The sequence below is a fragment of the Talpa occidentalis genome, unplaced genomic scaffold (assembly GCF_014898055.3).
Source record: "Talpa occidentalis isolate TD23 unplaced genomic scaffold, MPIMG_talOcc4v2.1 talOcc4.4, whole genome shotgun sequence".
NCBI lineage: Eukaryota > Metazoa > Chordata > Mammalia > Eulipotyphla > Talpidae > Talpa > Talpa occidentalis.
Window position 1 is genome coordinate 131692642 of NW_023604295.1, and position 16967 is coordinate 131709608.

At 36.9% G+C, this 16967-nt stretch overlaps 1 long non-coding RNA gene across 1 annotated transcript in view; it reads left to right on the plus strand.

The window, feature by feature from the left end:
- Nucleotides 1–15100, plus strand: part of LOC129146692 (uncharacterized) — an 88303-nt gene extending 73203 nt beyond the window's left edge. The window contains exon 3 of the long non-coding RNA XR_008553725.1: nt 15066–15100. This is a non-coding gene — a long non-coding RNA (uncharacterized LOC129146692). The remainder of the gene's footprint in view (nt 1–15065) is intronic.
- The last annotated feature ends 1867 nt before the right edge of the window (nt 15101–16967 follow it).

Here is a 16967-nt window from a genome sequence, read left to right on the forward strand (position 1 = left end):
AGGTGCCTTAGACTTGCGGCAGGCTTTTGGGCCTCAGTGGCCCTGCTTTGGGCCAACCCTGTTTGGCTGGCATTCACCCATGAGGGGTTGGGTGACTTGGGGTGCTTGATTTGAAAACTATATTGTCTTTTTCTTATTTTCTCTTTATTGCACACTGATTGCTTTAAAGTTCCTTTCCATTAACAGTCTTATTTACTAGAGTATCTTTTGTCTTGATGTGGCAGATGGCAGACCTATTTAGAGCAGGCAGGTTTGGGGGTTCTGGGGTGCCCCTCATCCTGCCAGTAACACTACATTGTCTGTTTCTCCCTTAAATATATTAGCATTGCTGAACGCATTTAGGTGCTCTGATTTTGAATTTATATATATTTTCAGTAGTATATTTTCATGATGAATTGAATTTTGTACTGTTCTATAATAATATTCTATGTTCCATATTACCATTTTTGGCTTAAAGTCTATTTTGATATAGACTGTTTTAGTTCCAATTCTCTGAGGATAGTTCCCCAAATGTTCACTTTGAGCCAAATGTGTCCCTCAAGCTGAAGTGAATCTTTTGTAGACTTCATGTAGTGGGACTTTTTTTTTTAACTCTATTTAGCCACCTTTTTTTTCCTGATTAGAGAATTCTATCTATTTACATTTAAAGACTTAGTATTGACACCTTACTAATGTGATGTTTTATCACAGCAACAGAGTTATCAAATTTATGATAATAATGCCTCAGTTATTAGTATATGTGTTGTGAGTAACAACTTGAAGCCCTATTCTAAAATCGTGACTGTAACTTATAGCATATGGTCATTATTATACTTAATGGTTTTATTCAGAGATCTTATTTTCTTATGTACCTGTTCTTTGCTACGAATTAGATGATTGGGATTTCCAGGTAATTAATAATGATATTAGAATATTTTTATTTTTATTTTATTTATATATTTATTTTAAGGGTATGTTTAGTTTTTTTTTTTTTTTTTAAGATTTATTTATTTATTTATACAAGCACTGGGCACAGTCAGAAGCGGGGAAGGGTAAGAAAATTCACCAGAGTCAGAGTGGGGAACAGAACAGATAGACTGATGAAATACATTGCTGAGGGGAGCAGCGGGCACGGCAGGAGAGGTCTGTCACGCCATGTGGGACCCTCGCTGGTGGCCAGGGATCGAACCGGTGCTGCAGAGGCTGTAGGCAGCTTCACAGCCCAGCGCTCAACTGCTGCGCCACCGGGGGAGGCCCGATACTAGAATATTTTAAAAAATGTGTCCCCTCTGGCCTATTACTGATTCCGCTGTTGACTTCATGACATGAAGAGACAACTCTCCTTTGACAGTGAAGTGGAATCTTCCTTTTCATCTCTTGAAAGTTGAAGGGATAATGAATGTTACACTTAATGCTAATCTACCCTGACAGTCTTACTCAAATCTTGGAGATAAATGTTTCCCAGGGTGCAGGTTCTGTGGCCCATGAAATATACTGCGAGTTTTAGAAGTTCATATGATGTCTCAAAATGACTCAGTGAAGTGTTTTCAAGGAGTATTTTTGCTGTCTTCTGGATAAAAATCCCAAGTTCCACATTCAAAGTTGAAGAAATGTAATATAAGGCCCAAGAGAAACTGATAGTGAATTACCAGCTGGTTTTACATAAACAAAAAGACCAAAGAATTTCAAGGTCATTTAACAAAGATTTCACTGCCAACACAAAGAATATCACAGACTGTTGCTCCTAAGGGAGTGCCTTCCTACAGAGGCATTTTTTCCCCCTGGGTTATGTGTAGCATATGAAAAATGTCCAGTTGAATAAGAAGTTGCCAGTTGTTCTAGTATTACTAGTTAATGAGGTCATTCAGGATCAATGATGTGGTTTGTCTAAGGCAAACTGAAAAGAAAAATGTCAATGAATATGTTGATAAAGGAACATGATGATGGGTTGTAGACATTATATATTCTATTGGTATTATTACTTTTACCTTGTGTCAGTAATATAAAAAAATTGAAGGCATGAAAGTAGGTAAAGGAAAAAAAAAGTGACAGGATCACTAGCCAGATAGACGCTGGGGGATGGTGCGAAAACAACTAAGGAAGGCACATTGGGTGAGAACTTGGATGATCTGTCTGCTAGTCAAGACAACCGCTAAGAGGAACCAATGAGATGGAAATATTTGAACTATTTGTATCAAATGTACTATTGGAAAATCAATTTAGTATGATATTTCAGTTTTGGAGCCAGATAAAACTATTTGAATCATAGCTCTACAATTTATAACTTTTCTTAAGTTAAGAGTATTGGGAGGATTCATTGGAGTCACTTTTGGTATTAGTGAGAACTTTGTTGTTTCAAACAGTTTATACCACAGAAAATTATAAGTTCCTTAAACATTATGGAAAATTTATATCACAAGATATTGCAGATAGTGCAATTCTAGGGTTTATTAATTCTATAACTTGACAGCAAATTTTTTAGTTCTTTCCATTTTCCACTCTTCAGTTCTTATTCTCTTTGCTTTGCAGTCATAAACTGACTGTTACCATGTTTCCAAGAAGCTACTGCAGATCTGAGTTGTATGAAGGAGAAAAAAGTTTCTGTGATTGGCGTGGATGGTCTTTCCAGAATCCTCACAGCAGAACCCCTCTTAGCTCACTGGTGAGCACTGTATCAAATGCCAGTTCCTGGCAAGATAAATGGGGTTACTTCAATGGGGTTACTTCAACTGGCTGTGGCCAGTTATAGCTTGGAGCAGAATCCAGGTCACATGCACACGGTGGTCCAATGTTAAAACTCACCCTTTTTCTATGGATGGAAGTGGCTGTAAGATAGATAACAGTTTCTGTAACATCCTACTAAAATGCCTGGTGGGAGATAGTTACTGTACATTATTACAACTTTAGAATACATGTTTAATAAATTTTGTGGAATTAAGAATATTCCAGTCTGCTGTAGAGAATAGGAGAACCAAGTAATTAAGGAAGATAACTGAAACTTAATATTGATACGAAGTAAGGTAGTAGTTTCTAAGTCATGCTAGATGTGGATTAAAGTAAAGGAATTAGTAAAGAGAGCATACATGTTCAGGACACAGATATAAAAAAAAGGGAAGAACTAATCATGCTGCCAAATATTTATGGTTTGTAGGTTACATTGTCACCCAGAAGGCAGAAAGTTTACAAAGCAAACATGTTATTGGAAAAAACCCTTAAAGCTACTATTTAACGCTGTTAGTTTATGGTCAGGCATGCATTCTGGCTGAAATGCTTCAAAGCAACACACTCAGAGAGGACCCTCGGTGACCTAACATTGGGTTCATTAACACCCATTTATATAATAAAATCCCCTATCCAAGGGGCACTTGGCCATCATTTTTCTGAACATGTGATCGATGCAGGGGCATGATCTGGTCATGAAATCACAATATCTACACAACCAAGATTTGAACATTCCTGACCCCTCACTGTGAAAAGCAATAATCCTATGAAAACCCCTGCTTTTCAGAAACAGGACAGTACTTTGGGAATGATCCTTTTGCCTCCTATTTGATTTAAGTCATTTAAAAACGCTCTTTGTCATCAGTCTTCAACTTGAGCTCATCAATTGACTGACAAATGGTAATGGACAAACTGTTTTTGGTAACAGTGTCACCTTGGGTACCCATTGGTGGCACCCATTCTATCCCTTCCTGACCCAAACAGATCAAAGCTATGGCTACTCAGCTAGTAATTGATGAATTAGAACTGTAGCAAATATAATTGCTCAAGTGTGTGTGTTTTTTTTTAAGATTTATTTATTTTTATACAAGAACTGGGGTACAGGCCAGATGCACGGGAGGGTGAGAGGATTACCAGAGACAGATAGGGGAACAGAACAGGCAGACTGACAAAATACACTGCTGAGGGGAGCAGTGGACGCGACAGGAGAGGTCCGCTGCACCATGTGGGATCCTCACCGGCCAGCCAGGATGGAACCTGTGCTGCAGAGGCTGCAGACAGCTTCACAGTGTGGCGCTCAACTGCCTGCGCCACCAGGGAGGCCCCTGCTCAAATGTGTTTTTGATAGAAAAAGGGTGTGTTTATTCTAGACACCTTACATCGGCAAAGCTCTCTTGTTCAGTCTCAACTCAGTGTAATCATGTGGGTGTTGGATGGAAAGGAGAGGAGAGGTGGGAAGGGAGAGAGTACAGTATATGTTCACTTTGCCTAGCGAAAAGATTCAGCGAATGTAGTCATTCTACCCTACTTGCACCCTGTGAAAATTCAGGGCTGCAATTTAATTTAATTTTATTTTTTAAAAAGATTTATTTATTTATTTATACAAGCACTGGGTACAGTCAGAAGCGCAGGAGGGTTAGAGAATTCACCAGAGCCAGAGTGGGGAACAGAACAGGCAGACTGAGGAAGTACACTGCTGAGGGGAGCAGCGGGTGGCAGGAGAGGTCTGCGCGCCATGTGCAACACTAGCCCGGCGGCTGGGGATCAAACCGGCGCTGCAGAGGCTGTGGGCAGCTTTGCAGCCCAGGGCTCAACCACTTTGCCATCAGGGAGGACCAGGGCTGCAATTTTAAAAGAGAGGTAACAGTCAATCATTTTGGCCTTACTGTTTTGTCATGCTTACCAAGTGAGATCACTTCCCCTTTAAAATTTTTTTTTGGTTTTGCTTTGGGTGCATGTTCAGCAATGCCATGCAATATTGCTTCATTTGGCACTAATAGCAGCAATCAACTGCAAACTGTATATGACACTGACCTTTTATGGGTCAGCTTGGGTTGCCCTTATTTTGCAAACAGAGAGTATTGACTTCTAATGAAACTTAGGAATTCCTTAGTCAGAGTTTTATTGTCTCATTAAAACTCCAGTAATTAGGGAAATCCGTCAGCCATCATCTTACTTTTGCGTCTGTGCTCCTCCACTATGCCAATTTGCCCATTCACTCATGCATTTGACATGTTCAAGAAGTTTCTGCCTAATGCAGTGAGAAAGTTGAAGTGTGGGTTCTTTTTAGATTGATAAAATTAGACAGGCCAAATCACTTAGAAAAATCATTAGAAAACAACAGTAAGAAAATAAGAGGGTAGTTATTTCATGGGCGTGCTGCTCTTCTGTAATAAGCTTTGAAGACTACTTAACTGACTTGGTTAGATAGCAAAGCACTTTTTTTCAAATTACTCTCTACACTAAGTATATTTGCTCATGTTAATGTAAAATATGGCCACTGATTGAGAACAAAGACTGATATTCAAGTTGCTTTATTATCCTCTTCAGACTGTTGCACTGGTTAATCATAAAAATTTATATTTCTATACTTGTAAGTGATCTACAATTTTCAAAGCATTTTCAAAGGACCCAAAGACTAGTAGTAAAGGAAAAATAAATTATGGTATATTTAGTTAAATACTATTTCCAAAGAATGAGTACACATCTCTAAATATAGGATGGTGCTTATATATATTAGACTAAATATGCTATATGTTCATTCCATGTGTATGTAACTTTCTATAGCTATCTACTTCTATTTTCTGTGTATACATTTAGTTCTCTCAATAAATTATACATCTGTATAACTTAAGAATTACATCAAAATGTTGAAGATGGACTCAGTACAGTTTTTATTATTTTATTTTTCTAATTTTTTTCTATAATCAATGTATTCTTATTTTGTAAAAGAGTGTTATTTATAGGTAACACTTGTCCTTAGCTATTTAATAGTGGGAACAAGTAAAGGAGTCTTCAAACATCCCCCACAAGCCAAGTAAGTGAGTGGCTGAGAGGGAATGCATTTTAGTTAGGAGGAAAAACATGTGACACCATTCACAGCCCCCATACATGGAGCTTTAGGACAGAGTGGGCAGTTAATGTTAGTATGAAAATGTTCCTCATTTGATCATGTAAGTAAAAAAAATGCTTCCAAGTCAGAACTAGAGAATAACTACCCTTCAACTTTGTTCAAAGACTGCAATCTCAAAGAGTGTGCTGTGTACTCCTTAATAAACATTTGATTTTGAGAAACAAGATTCATGAAGTCTTGCTTAAAGAATGCACACATCTCCGTTTCTCTAGTCCAGCTGTTTTCAATGTATGGTCTGAAACTCTTGGAGTTTCCCAGGACACTTTCAACAGACTTGTAATGTTGAAACTGTTGACATAATACTATGTTACTATTTGTTATTTGAATTCTCATTCTCTCCTGAGTGTCCTTTGACGTTGAAGGCATCATCACTGTGATATATTCTTGCATTCTAAAACTTGTCAGTTTTAATTTTTAGTAGGCTCTATCTACATTTATGTATCTATAAAATTCAGTAGGTCACAAAAGCCTTTTGGCTCCACAATAATTTTCAAGACTAAGAAGGGATCCTGAGACCAAAATGCTTGAGGACTGTTATGTAGATAAATATACATTTATAGGATGCTCACACAAGTCAGTGAGGGCTGTGTGCCTTTACCATACTTTTTTGATACACCAAAAATTTTCTTCAGCAAAACTGATTTGACATTATAATCCTTTTTTGGTCTATGCTAGGATTCATGACAACAAATAGCCCTGTGGAATTCATCTTTCTGTGTATCCAAGTAAGTAGTTGGAAGGATATTGTTGATTTTTATTTGTACAGTATATTCTTTTTTGAGGTTCCAATAGGGAAATATCTCTGAAATTCAGTATCATAAAAAATTGGGTCTCCTCTCAATAACTGGTTTGTTTTTATGGACACCATGAATTCTGCTATTTCTTCTGTTTTTCTTTCTCCTGGCTTTGGTTTCTTAGAAATTTACCATCTTTCTACCAAATATGAAGCACCCTTCTAGTCTTTGTTTTGCATGTATCTTTTGGACAGGTATTTCCACATCCTGACTTCTGACTTTTTCTGACTTTGGTATTCTTATTTCTTACCCCTCTTCCATATAACACACAAATTCTTCCCAGACAGGGTATACATACATATGCACATACATATGTCAAAGCATAGACTTTTTGATTTGAATTCCACAGATCTGTGAGTGCAGTGTAGTTGATGTCCCAGCTTTGCTCATGAAAAAACTGCATGCTGATTGATTTAACCAAGATCACCTCTTCGGTAACAGTAGTCAGGGTTTGAATAGATTGTAGATCTTTTTACCTTACTTCCACATTTTTAGCACTACCACACCAGTGGTAAAAAAATATTTAGAGTAAATTTTTAATTAAGGTAGATAATTATTTCTTTTCCAGTTACTTTTATTCTTTGTCATGAGCTAGCACATCTATTAAGATTTCCCTTCCCTCCCCCATTAAACACCTAAATAGTTTGTTGTTAATAGTATTAAAACTTTTCCCTATCAGTAACAGCACATGGAAAAAGAAGGTTGGAGTTTAGAGAACTTAGGGAAGAAAAGGACAGTGAGCTGGTCAAAGTGATCAGAACTGGTTGGAACTGGTTTGAGCCAGTCAGAATTGGTCAAAACCTTTGGTCAGAGTGGGTCAGAACTGGGTTTAACCAGTTTGAATCAGTAAGAACCAGCTTGAACTGGTTAGAGCCAATAAGAACTGATGAGAAATGGTTCAGAACTGTTTTGAGCTGGTAAGAACTGGGTTAAACTGGTTTGACCAGTCAGAATCAGTTTTATCTAGTCAGAACCAATTTGAACAAATTAAAGCTGGTCAGATTGGGTCAGAAACTATAGGAACCAATTTTATATGATCAGAACTGATTTGAGCTGTTCAGAAATGTTTTATTTTTTCAGAACTGGGTTGAGCAGGTCAGAACTGAGTTGAAGCAGTTTGAGCTGGTCAAAACAGTTTTTTTTCTGGTCAGAGTCAGATTGAACCTGCTTCAGCTACTCAGAACCAGTTTGAGCAGGTAAGAATTGCTTTTACATGGCCTCAGAACTGGTTTGAACCTATTTAACCAGTTTGAACTGGTCCGAATTGGTTTCAGCTGGCTTAGCCAGGTTTCTCCAGTCTGAACTGGTTTGAGCCAGTTACTATGGGTCAGAATTAGTTTGAAGCAGTTTGAGCTGGTGATAGCTGGTTTAAACCAGATTGAGTTAGTGAGATCAGATTTTCTCTGGTCAGAGCCAGTTTGAAGTGGACTTTACCTGTTTGAACTGGTTGGAACTGATTTGAGGCTGAGCCAGTTAGAACCAGCTTGAAGCTACTTGAGCCAGTCAGAGATGGTTTGAAGCTGTTTGAGCTGGTCAGATCCATTTTGAACCATTTTATCCAGTCAGAACTGTCTGAGCTGGTCATAACCAGTTTGAATAGGTATGAGCCAGTTATAACCAGTTTTATCTAATTAGAACTGATTTGAATCTGTTTAAGCTGGTTTGAGCTCACCAAAAGTGCTTGTATCCACTCAAAACTGGTTTGAGCCAGTCAAAACCACTTTGAATGGCTCAGATCCAGTCAGAACCAGTGTGAACTGGTTTGAGTTTTCAGGACCAGTTTCAACTGGCTTTAGCAGGGTTTCTCCTGTCAGAACTGATTTGAGCCAGTTTGAGCTAGTCAGAAGCAGTCAGAACTGGTCAGAAATGGTTTTATCCAGTCAGAAATAGTTTGAGCTGGTCAGAATGGGTCAGGACCAGTTTTAACATTTTGAGCTGGTCAGAATAAGTTTATACCATACAGAGCCCTCAGAACAGGTTAGAACAAATCAGAAATGATTTATCCAATCATTACTGGTTAGAGTTTGAGTTTAAGCCAGTCAGAACTGGTTTTATCTGATCAGAACCTGTTTGAACTGGTATGAGCTGGTCAGAGCCATTCCCCCCTTCGCCCCCATCAGAACCTGCTAGAGCCTGTCAGAACCAGTTTGAACTGGTTTGAAGTGGTCAGAACCTGGTAATTTTTCTACCACCACTTTGTCAATGAATCTGATAGCTTTTACAATAGTAAGACATGATGGTTTTTTTATTTGATGGAGTATGGGCCATCTCAGACTGTCATGAGGCATTCATGTCTCATTACAGAGTGCCCCAATTACAGTTTGAATTCCAAATATCAAGAATGGGTGGGAAGTGGAATACAAACCAGATGCCTTCTGTTAAATTTGGATACCCATTGATAAATCTGTGTCAGCAGAGTCAGAAAAATATATCAAAGTCTGACTTTATTGAGTTAAACTCTAGAAATCATTCCACAAAGTTGAAGACCAGTCACTAGAAGGTCAGTTGGGGCTGCCCAGCACATCACATTTTTGGTATTTGCATTGCTTTGGTGCTGTTACTTTGAATATTGGCATGGGAACCTGTTCTTTATGGTTGAAGAGTTTTTTCTTTGCTTATTTTTCAACTTAACTAATAATCCTCTTTTGCTGACAGCTCTATAGTTACTGTAGAAATAATTGTGTTGTCATAAACACAGCTTTAGTATTTCAGGTTGGCATGGGGGAGGATCAGAGGGTGTTCAAAAAAAAGCTCATGTTTCTACCCAAACACACCCACCTAAGCACTTACAGAAGGTTCAGGGAAGGAGAAGCAGAATTCTTTTTCCTGTTCCACTTTTCAAAGTTTCTTATGTGGAATCAGATGCTGTTTAATACATGTTTCAAAAGAGTCTTCCATGTAACCTCCAAAAATAAACAAACCACAATTCTGCTCCCCATTTTTTTCCTCAATTTAATCATTTGTTCCAATTTTCCTACCTTTGAAATCAGATGATTCAGCTCTCCTTTTTGCCTTGAGAGTTTGGCTTGATTCAAATTTCAGAAGCTATTGCTTGATTCTTCAGCTTTCCTTGTTTTTATATCGTATTAGTTCTTCACATTTTTAAAAATCATTTAATTTCTTTTCCAACTTAGACCTTTTCCTTTTAAATTTCCATTAGGCCTATTCTCTCTTTTGTCTGTTCTCTTTATTGTATAAATCCCACTCTCCGTTCTTGTTCTAAGAAATGAATTTGCTCTCAGTTATTTTTATTTATAGTTTCATATCTTTACTGTTTGGGTAGATATCCTTATAATATACTTTTCTGTGTGTTTTAAATGACATGTCTATAATATACTGTGCATATTCCACAGCTTGCTATTTTGTTTAACATTTTTGGCTCTAGTTATCATGTGTGCTATATCACAGGGCTCTGTTCTGTTCATTTCTCTTGCACTGTACTAGCAGTTATAGGAATGTGCCTCGTAGTAATGCAATTACAAAACTGAGTAGGTGACTCCAATCTTACCTGAACATAAAGTTTGATTCAACTCCAGGATGAACTCAGTCCAATTGCTTGCTATCAAGATACTTTGGAACATTAGGGAAATTTGGGTTTCTTCTTCTCTAGGGAGACATCTTGCGTCCACCAGGAACAGCTAGGAAAGTCACATAGTGTCCTGATATCTGGACTTTGGATCTGCCTAATGATTTGGTCTGTCACTAACTCTAGACTTAATTATTTATACAAGAAGTGGGGTACAGGGCAGAGGTGCAGGAGGATAAGAGAATTCACCAGAGACAGAGTGGGGAGCAGAACAGGCAGAACAACTGAGGACACTGCTGAGGGGAGCAGCAGTCGAGATAGGAGAGGTCTGCTGAGCCATGTGGGAATCTCCCTGGCCAGCCAGGAATCGAACCCACGCTGCAGAGGCTGCAAACAGCATCACAATGCTGCGCTCAACCTGCTGCACCACCAGGGAGGCCCAGTAAGTATGGATTTTTAATGAAAGAATTTTAAGATGAATTTGCATGTACTTAATAAAAATATGTACATATGATTCTCTATATCATTTTTTTTTGTTTTTTTCTTTATTTGCTATAGGTAACAGTAAATATTCCCATTTTATGTTGTTTAACCACCTTTTACAGATATATCTTTATTGGACAAGCAATAGTTAGTTGAAATGTTTTTTTGAAATTAAATTGGACCCACACAGTAACTCTAAGAGGTAATAGCCTTTTCCTTCCTTTTATATTGTATTCAAAAATAACAAAGTTACAGCAAAACATAATTGCAAAGAAGTCCCAGATTAGTCTTTTAACCAGATCTCAACAATGTAAGTACAGCAGTTAAACAACTAGGGCAAATGAAAGCGCTTTCAGTGGAAGGCTCTGCCTGTTTAGAAGTTAGAACTGGATCTAGACAGAGCCTGCGGTGTGATTGATTGTTATTATGTTGAAAGGCATACTTAGTATTTTGCCCCTAAGAGTTTTTTTTCTGTACAGATTTGGACCAGACATAAATAGCTTTCTTGTGGAATTAATGGGGAATGCTTTGAAGATTTTCATCTCCTGAGTGTAAAATGTTATTTAGTAAGGATTTGGTTTTGATCAATACTATTTGGATAAGTATGGGGTATTACCCTAGTCCTTTATTGTTATTTTTTTTAATCATCCTTGTTATTGAATTAGAAATTATGTTAGAAATTTCATTTTGTGGGGGAGGGATCATTCTTTGGAACATGTCAAAGTGAGTCTTAAATATGTACTGTTCAATTGTATATTTTAAGTACAATTTAAATAAAATCTTACAGGGGTTTTAATTTTTCATATTCATACCTGGTGATCAGAGAAAACTTTGGTAATTAAAGCTGTGGCAACAATTACAATAATGCAGTTAGAAAAGTAATCATTTGCTTGCTAATTTAACTTAATTATTGATTATTTAATGCAAGTACAGCATTACATGGATGATAGTCACCGAGTATAGTTATAGAAAAACTTTGTTTTTGGAGATAAACAGTTTATGCAGCAATAAAAAAGTTATCTTTTTAGGAAACTTACTGGTCCTTTGATTCTGGAAAGGGAATTGTACATGAGTACAGACCTTGGCAAATTGTCCCCTCATGTAGACTTATACTATAAATGTGCTACATATTTATTTGTTGGAAGAGAAAGAAGGAAGACAGGAAGTAAAAAAGGGCGGAAGGAGGAGAGGAAGGAAGGAGGAAGATATCTTCTTGAGTTTCAAAGTGGGTAATAATTATAATAGTAATAGTAATAGTAATAATAATAAAGCAATTGAAAAACAAGCTGCAGTCTGTCTGATGCTGTGCTAAGTGTCTAAGTGTTTTACATATACAGGACTTTAATTTCTTGTCTATGTCTCTAAAATTAAAAGGATTTGTATTTTATATATTTTTTTACATAATTTTTCATTTTTGTACAATGAATGCATTTTCATCTTTGAAGCTTAAGTAGCAGCAAGACCATATGTGATCTGAACTCGGTGGCAAGAATGATTAAATGGACAGTTTTTAATTTTTTAAAAGAAATAAGGTAGAATTGATTTATAATACTGCATATGATTCAGAAAATAGTATCCTATCTTTTCAGATGTTTGTTACACCTCCACACCTATCACTACGGTACCCCTGTTGGTTTTCCCCTAGAGTGCAGCGTAGCCCCTCCCACCTGTGCTCTCTCTACCTTCCCCCTCCCCTCTAGTAGCCTCAGTTTTATAGTCAGATTTCTAAGGTTTGTTACTGGTTTGTTTTATCTGGTCTTCATTTTTTTTCTCTATCTTCCACTTATGAAATTAAAATCATCTGGTACTTGTCTTGCTTTTGGTTTATTTTGCTAAGCATAATCCCCTCCATGTTGTTGCAGATAACAGTTAATCATTTTTCTATCTTTTTCATAGCTGAATAGTATTCCACTGTGTACAAAATGCCACTTCTTTTTATTTTTTTTTTAAAGATTTATTTATTTTTATACAAGAACTGGGGTACAGGCCAGATGCATGGGGAGGGTGAGAAGATTCACCAGAGACAGAGTGGGGAACAGAACAGGCAGACTGATTGAAATACACTGCTGAGGGGAGCAGCGGGCGAGATAGGAGAGGACTGCTTTGCCATGTGGGATTCTCGCCGGCCGGCCGGGATTGAACCTGCACTGCAGAGGCTGTGGACAGCTTCACAGTGTGGTGCTCAATCGCCTGTGCCACCAGGGAGGCCCCATATGTCACTTCTTAATGTACTCATCTGCCTCTGAGCACTTGCTTGTTTCCATTATTTGGACAGTTTTTGACTTAAAATATTTACTTATCCCACTTTAGGTAAATACTATAGGTTCTGCAGAAATAGTATATTTGATTGCAGAGCATTATACAACACATAGTACACATACCGTATTATCTCTCTGAAAGAAAAGTAATAACTGAATTCTGAATCACTTGTAGTCATTTACGAACTCATTCAGTCTTCACAATAATTTTGAACTTGCCTCTATTACCTGTTTTACAGAGAAAGCCATTCAACAGAGATGTAAATAAAGGAATATTTACCAATATGACTATTTTGAAGACTGCAACTCTCTTTAGAAATTCTTTGAAATTGTTTTTTTATAAAGTGTTGTCAGTCTTTTTAGACTCGGTAAAGGAAAAAGGGAAATGACATGAATACTTATATGTTAAAACTTCTGGGATTTATTATAAAAGTACTGCTACTATTTCTAGGCAGTTCCAAATGAATTAGGATAAAATTTAAAAATCAGTTTCTTTTGGGTGGTTCCTACTGCCAAAGTATAATGGTTCTCTGCCATGTGGAACGCCATCATGTAACAACAGGGAAATAGGAGAGAACAGACAGCTCACATTAGGATCATTTCACTGACATCTGGTTTTATTTTTGCTTGTTACAACTTTGAGACCCCACCCTTAGTCACTTTATAGAATATGCATTATGTATATTTTACCACATTGTGAGAAAGTCCCCAAAATTGTTTTTGGCAACTAGCTAGCATTTACTTAATACATGATAAATATTAGCATTTATTCAATGCCTGGTATACTTTTGGTCTCCTTTAATTTTAGGCTGCTTATGCAGTAATTATTATGGGCTTTTAAATGTAGGTATTAATGACATTTACATTGAAATTACAATGTAGTCATGTTTTCAAGTATCTTCCTACAGGTGGCGAATTTCATATTTAACAGATCTGCCAAGTTTCTTTTAGATTTTAAAGCTTGTATTTAAGTAAACATAACCCAGTAATTAATTCCTCATAAAATCTCATGATTTTTTGGTTTTTGTGCATGGATAAATTTTCATAGATATGATGGCAACGTGCTGAGAACTGTTCTGTGAGGAAGTATCAATACCAAGTTATGCTGTGTGTTGTATGATGTATGATGGGCCTTGTCAAAGTTGTCGTCTTTGGCACTTTTGCTAGTTGTGAATGCAATAGGATCCTGTCTTTTGCATTTGGAGGATATCAGTGCAAAAGTTAATGCATAACAGCTTACTAATTATTGGAGCAAGGGGCAATCTCAAATCAAACTACTACACGGGAAGAGGCCAATTGCCCAGATGAAGGTAGAGACTGTTTATAGTGAATGTGGTTGCTGCTGCGATAAGCTTTCCAGGAATGTGTGGAGGAAGGTTAATGTAGTTTAATTCAGATTGCTTTGGAATGCTGAAATTTGCCCTTGGTTATCATTGGTATTTTACATGTTTTGATTAAATCACTTCAGATCCTTCTGAAAACTGCCAATGATCTGAGAAAAAATCTTTTGGCCTCCTGAAGTTGTTGGGTCCATATTTTGAGTGTAGACTCTACTTCCTCTTTGCCTGCCTGCTCTCCTTCTTCATCTCACATTGTTCTAAGGTCGTGTTTCCTACCTTTGAGGAATATGAATCTTTATCTTCCTCTTCTCCTTCAGTTCTCTCTTGTGCAGTGTGCATGCATGTGTGCTGAAACACCACACACACACACACACACATAGCTTTTTTCCCATAGGCATCCAGGATTCTTCTCTAATTAAATGATTTTGATGTTTCTCCTTATTTTGTTGAGAGCCATTACCTAGTTAAAAGATTTTCAAGGTTCTAACTTGATGAGGAACATAAGGCTCAGAGAAACCATTATTTCTGTGTGTTAGTCAGGATTGTTGAAATCTTACAACTTGTGTTAAAACAGGAAACCACATTAGGAGGAAAGGACTTCAACTGAGCATTACCTTTCCTGGTTCGCAGCTTTGGATGAAAGTCGTAGAACATTCCCCATGACCAGGGTTCAGAAATGAGAAAAATACCTGTATTCCTTTGTTTTTCTCATTTTATTCTTGAGATTACAAGAGGCTTAAACTTGTCCAAGTGAATAGAATTCACTGTTTTCAGGGAGTCACCTCTGGCCACTGCTGAACCTCAAAATATTGTTTTTATTCCATCACTTAGGCAAGCACTGGATTACAGAGGAAGATACTGGAACCAAAGATGAAAAGGAAACCTGAAAGATAAAATTAGGAGTTTATAAAATGGTGTCTATTTAATGAATCAGTTTTGTAATTCTTTTTTTCAAAATTCCAGAGTCCCAGGACTGGCCGGTAATTGAACAATTGCATGTGTTGTAATCTAAATGAAATGTCTTGTTTGCCCAGAATTCCACCAAATATATCGGTTCCTTTAATGTGTTCTAAAAGGAGAATTTGTATCAAAATTCTAGTTTTTGACGTGTTACGGCTCTTGGACAATGGACATTGGTTGCATGCCCATCAAAATGATAATAGTAGTTTTGGTCACTGCACTGTAAGATGTTTGAAATTCCTTATACACCTAGCAGCTTACCTTGCTCTAGATGAGAATAATCTAAGCACTTGCTAGTGCTCGCTCTGTTTGAATGACCCATTACCCTTTTCTTAGCAACCTCTTTTCTTTGTCAATTATGGATGTCACATATGATCTGAGCACTTTTGAAAAGATGTAGCCTTTGCTCCGTGATCCCTGTTAAAATCTCTGTCAGTGGGGGTACATTTTCTGAAAACCTCAAGGTACAATGCATCCCACAAGCCAGCTCTTGCATGCACTAGGCTGACTGTGTCCTTGTCTTGACACTGCCAGCATCTGTCTCCTGTTGTCTTTTTCCTCTGCTCTCTAGGATTCTTTATTAAGACATTGAACAAGTGTGCGTCTTTTAAAATTTCACCTCAATTAAATAATTCCTAAAATTTCCTATATACAAGATTTATTGTGCACTTGAGACATCTGTCTCTGTGATTTTAAGTCATGTATATGATCTTAAGTAGCAAATCGTGCTTGATGTGCCTTATGCATATAATTTAGAGCAGTGGTTTTCTAATCTTTCCAAGTAGAATCTTTTTTTTCAAATGAAATCTTGCACAACTCAAATATATAGGCTAAAGCAGAGTTGGTCTGCTTCAGATCAGAGCATAATCAGTCATGTTCATTTTCTTTTCTAAAAATACTATCTCTCCCCCTAAATCATATACTGTATTGTGTCTCCTCCACTTAAGAAACTGATGCCTTAAGGGAACACCTTTTAGAAAGAATAGAATAAGACATGTTATTGGTAAATTTGAAAGAGAACTCATTTGACTTTAAGGAAAATGTTTTATTTATTAAATATATAAACCATCCTACTCTTTGGCTGCTCACATAAGAATCGAGAGATTGGTTTGCAGCAGTGATGGGCAAATATAGCTTTGTAAATAAAGTTCTACTTGAACATACACATGTTTATGTATCATGTATGGATTCTTTCACATTATAAGGCAGAGTTTAGATGAAACTGGATGCCCCATAGAACTCAAAATATCTATTATCTGGCCACTTGAATAAAAAAATTGCAGAAAACTGTCCCATGGGAGTCATATGCTTAGTACTCTATAAATAAAAAGTATATATTAATCTACATTTTATAAATTATAAAGAATTAATTTTTGTAATTGGTAATGTTTACAAAGAAACTGTGTGGTTGAAATTTAGTGTGTCACTATTTCTACTTTGGAATATGTTGGTATTTAAAGTGGATATTAAACTTTATTTAATGCCTTTAATTTTCTGATCAAACTTTGATTCCACACTTTCACTTGATGCCTCAAAAAAGGTGAAATTTTCCTACCAATGTTCTCAATTTAAAAAGGGCTTTTGAATGTATTGATATGATATGAAAGTTACTCTGTACCAAGGAAGGAAATTCTCTCTTCCCCAACCCAGTCTTTGAATAACTCCAGATCAATGTGTATCTGCAATGTCCTTGCTTTTATCTAATATGAAGAAAGCCAATGTGCTGATGGCCTCTGCAAAGCTTTCCAAGTTGGCCCAAGATGAAATAAATTC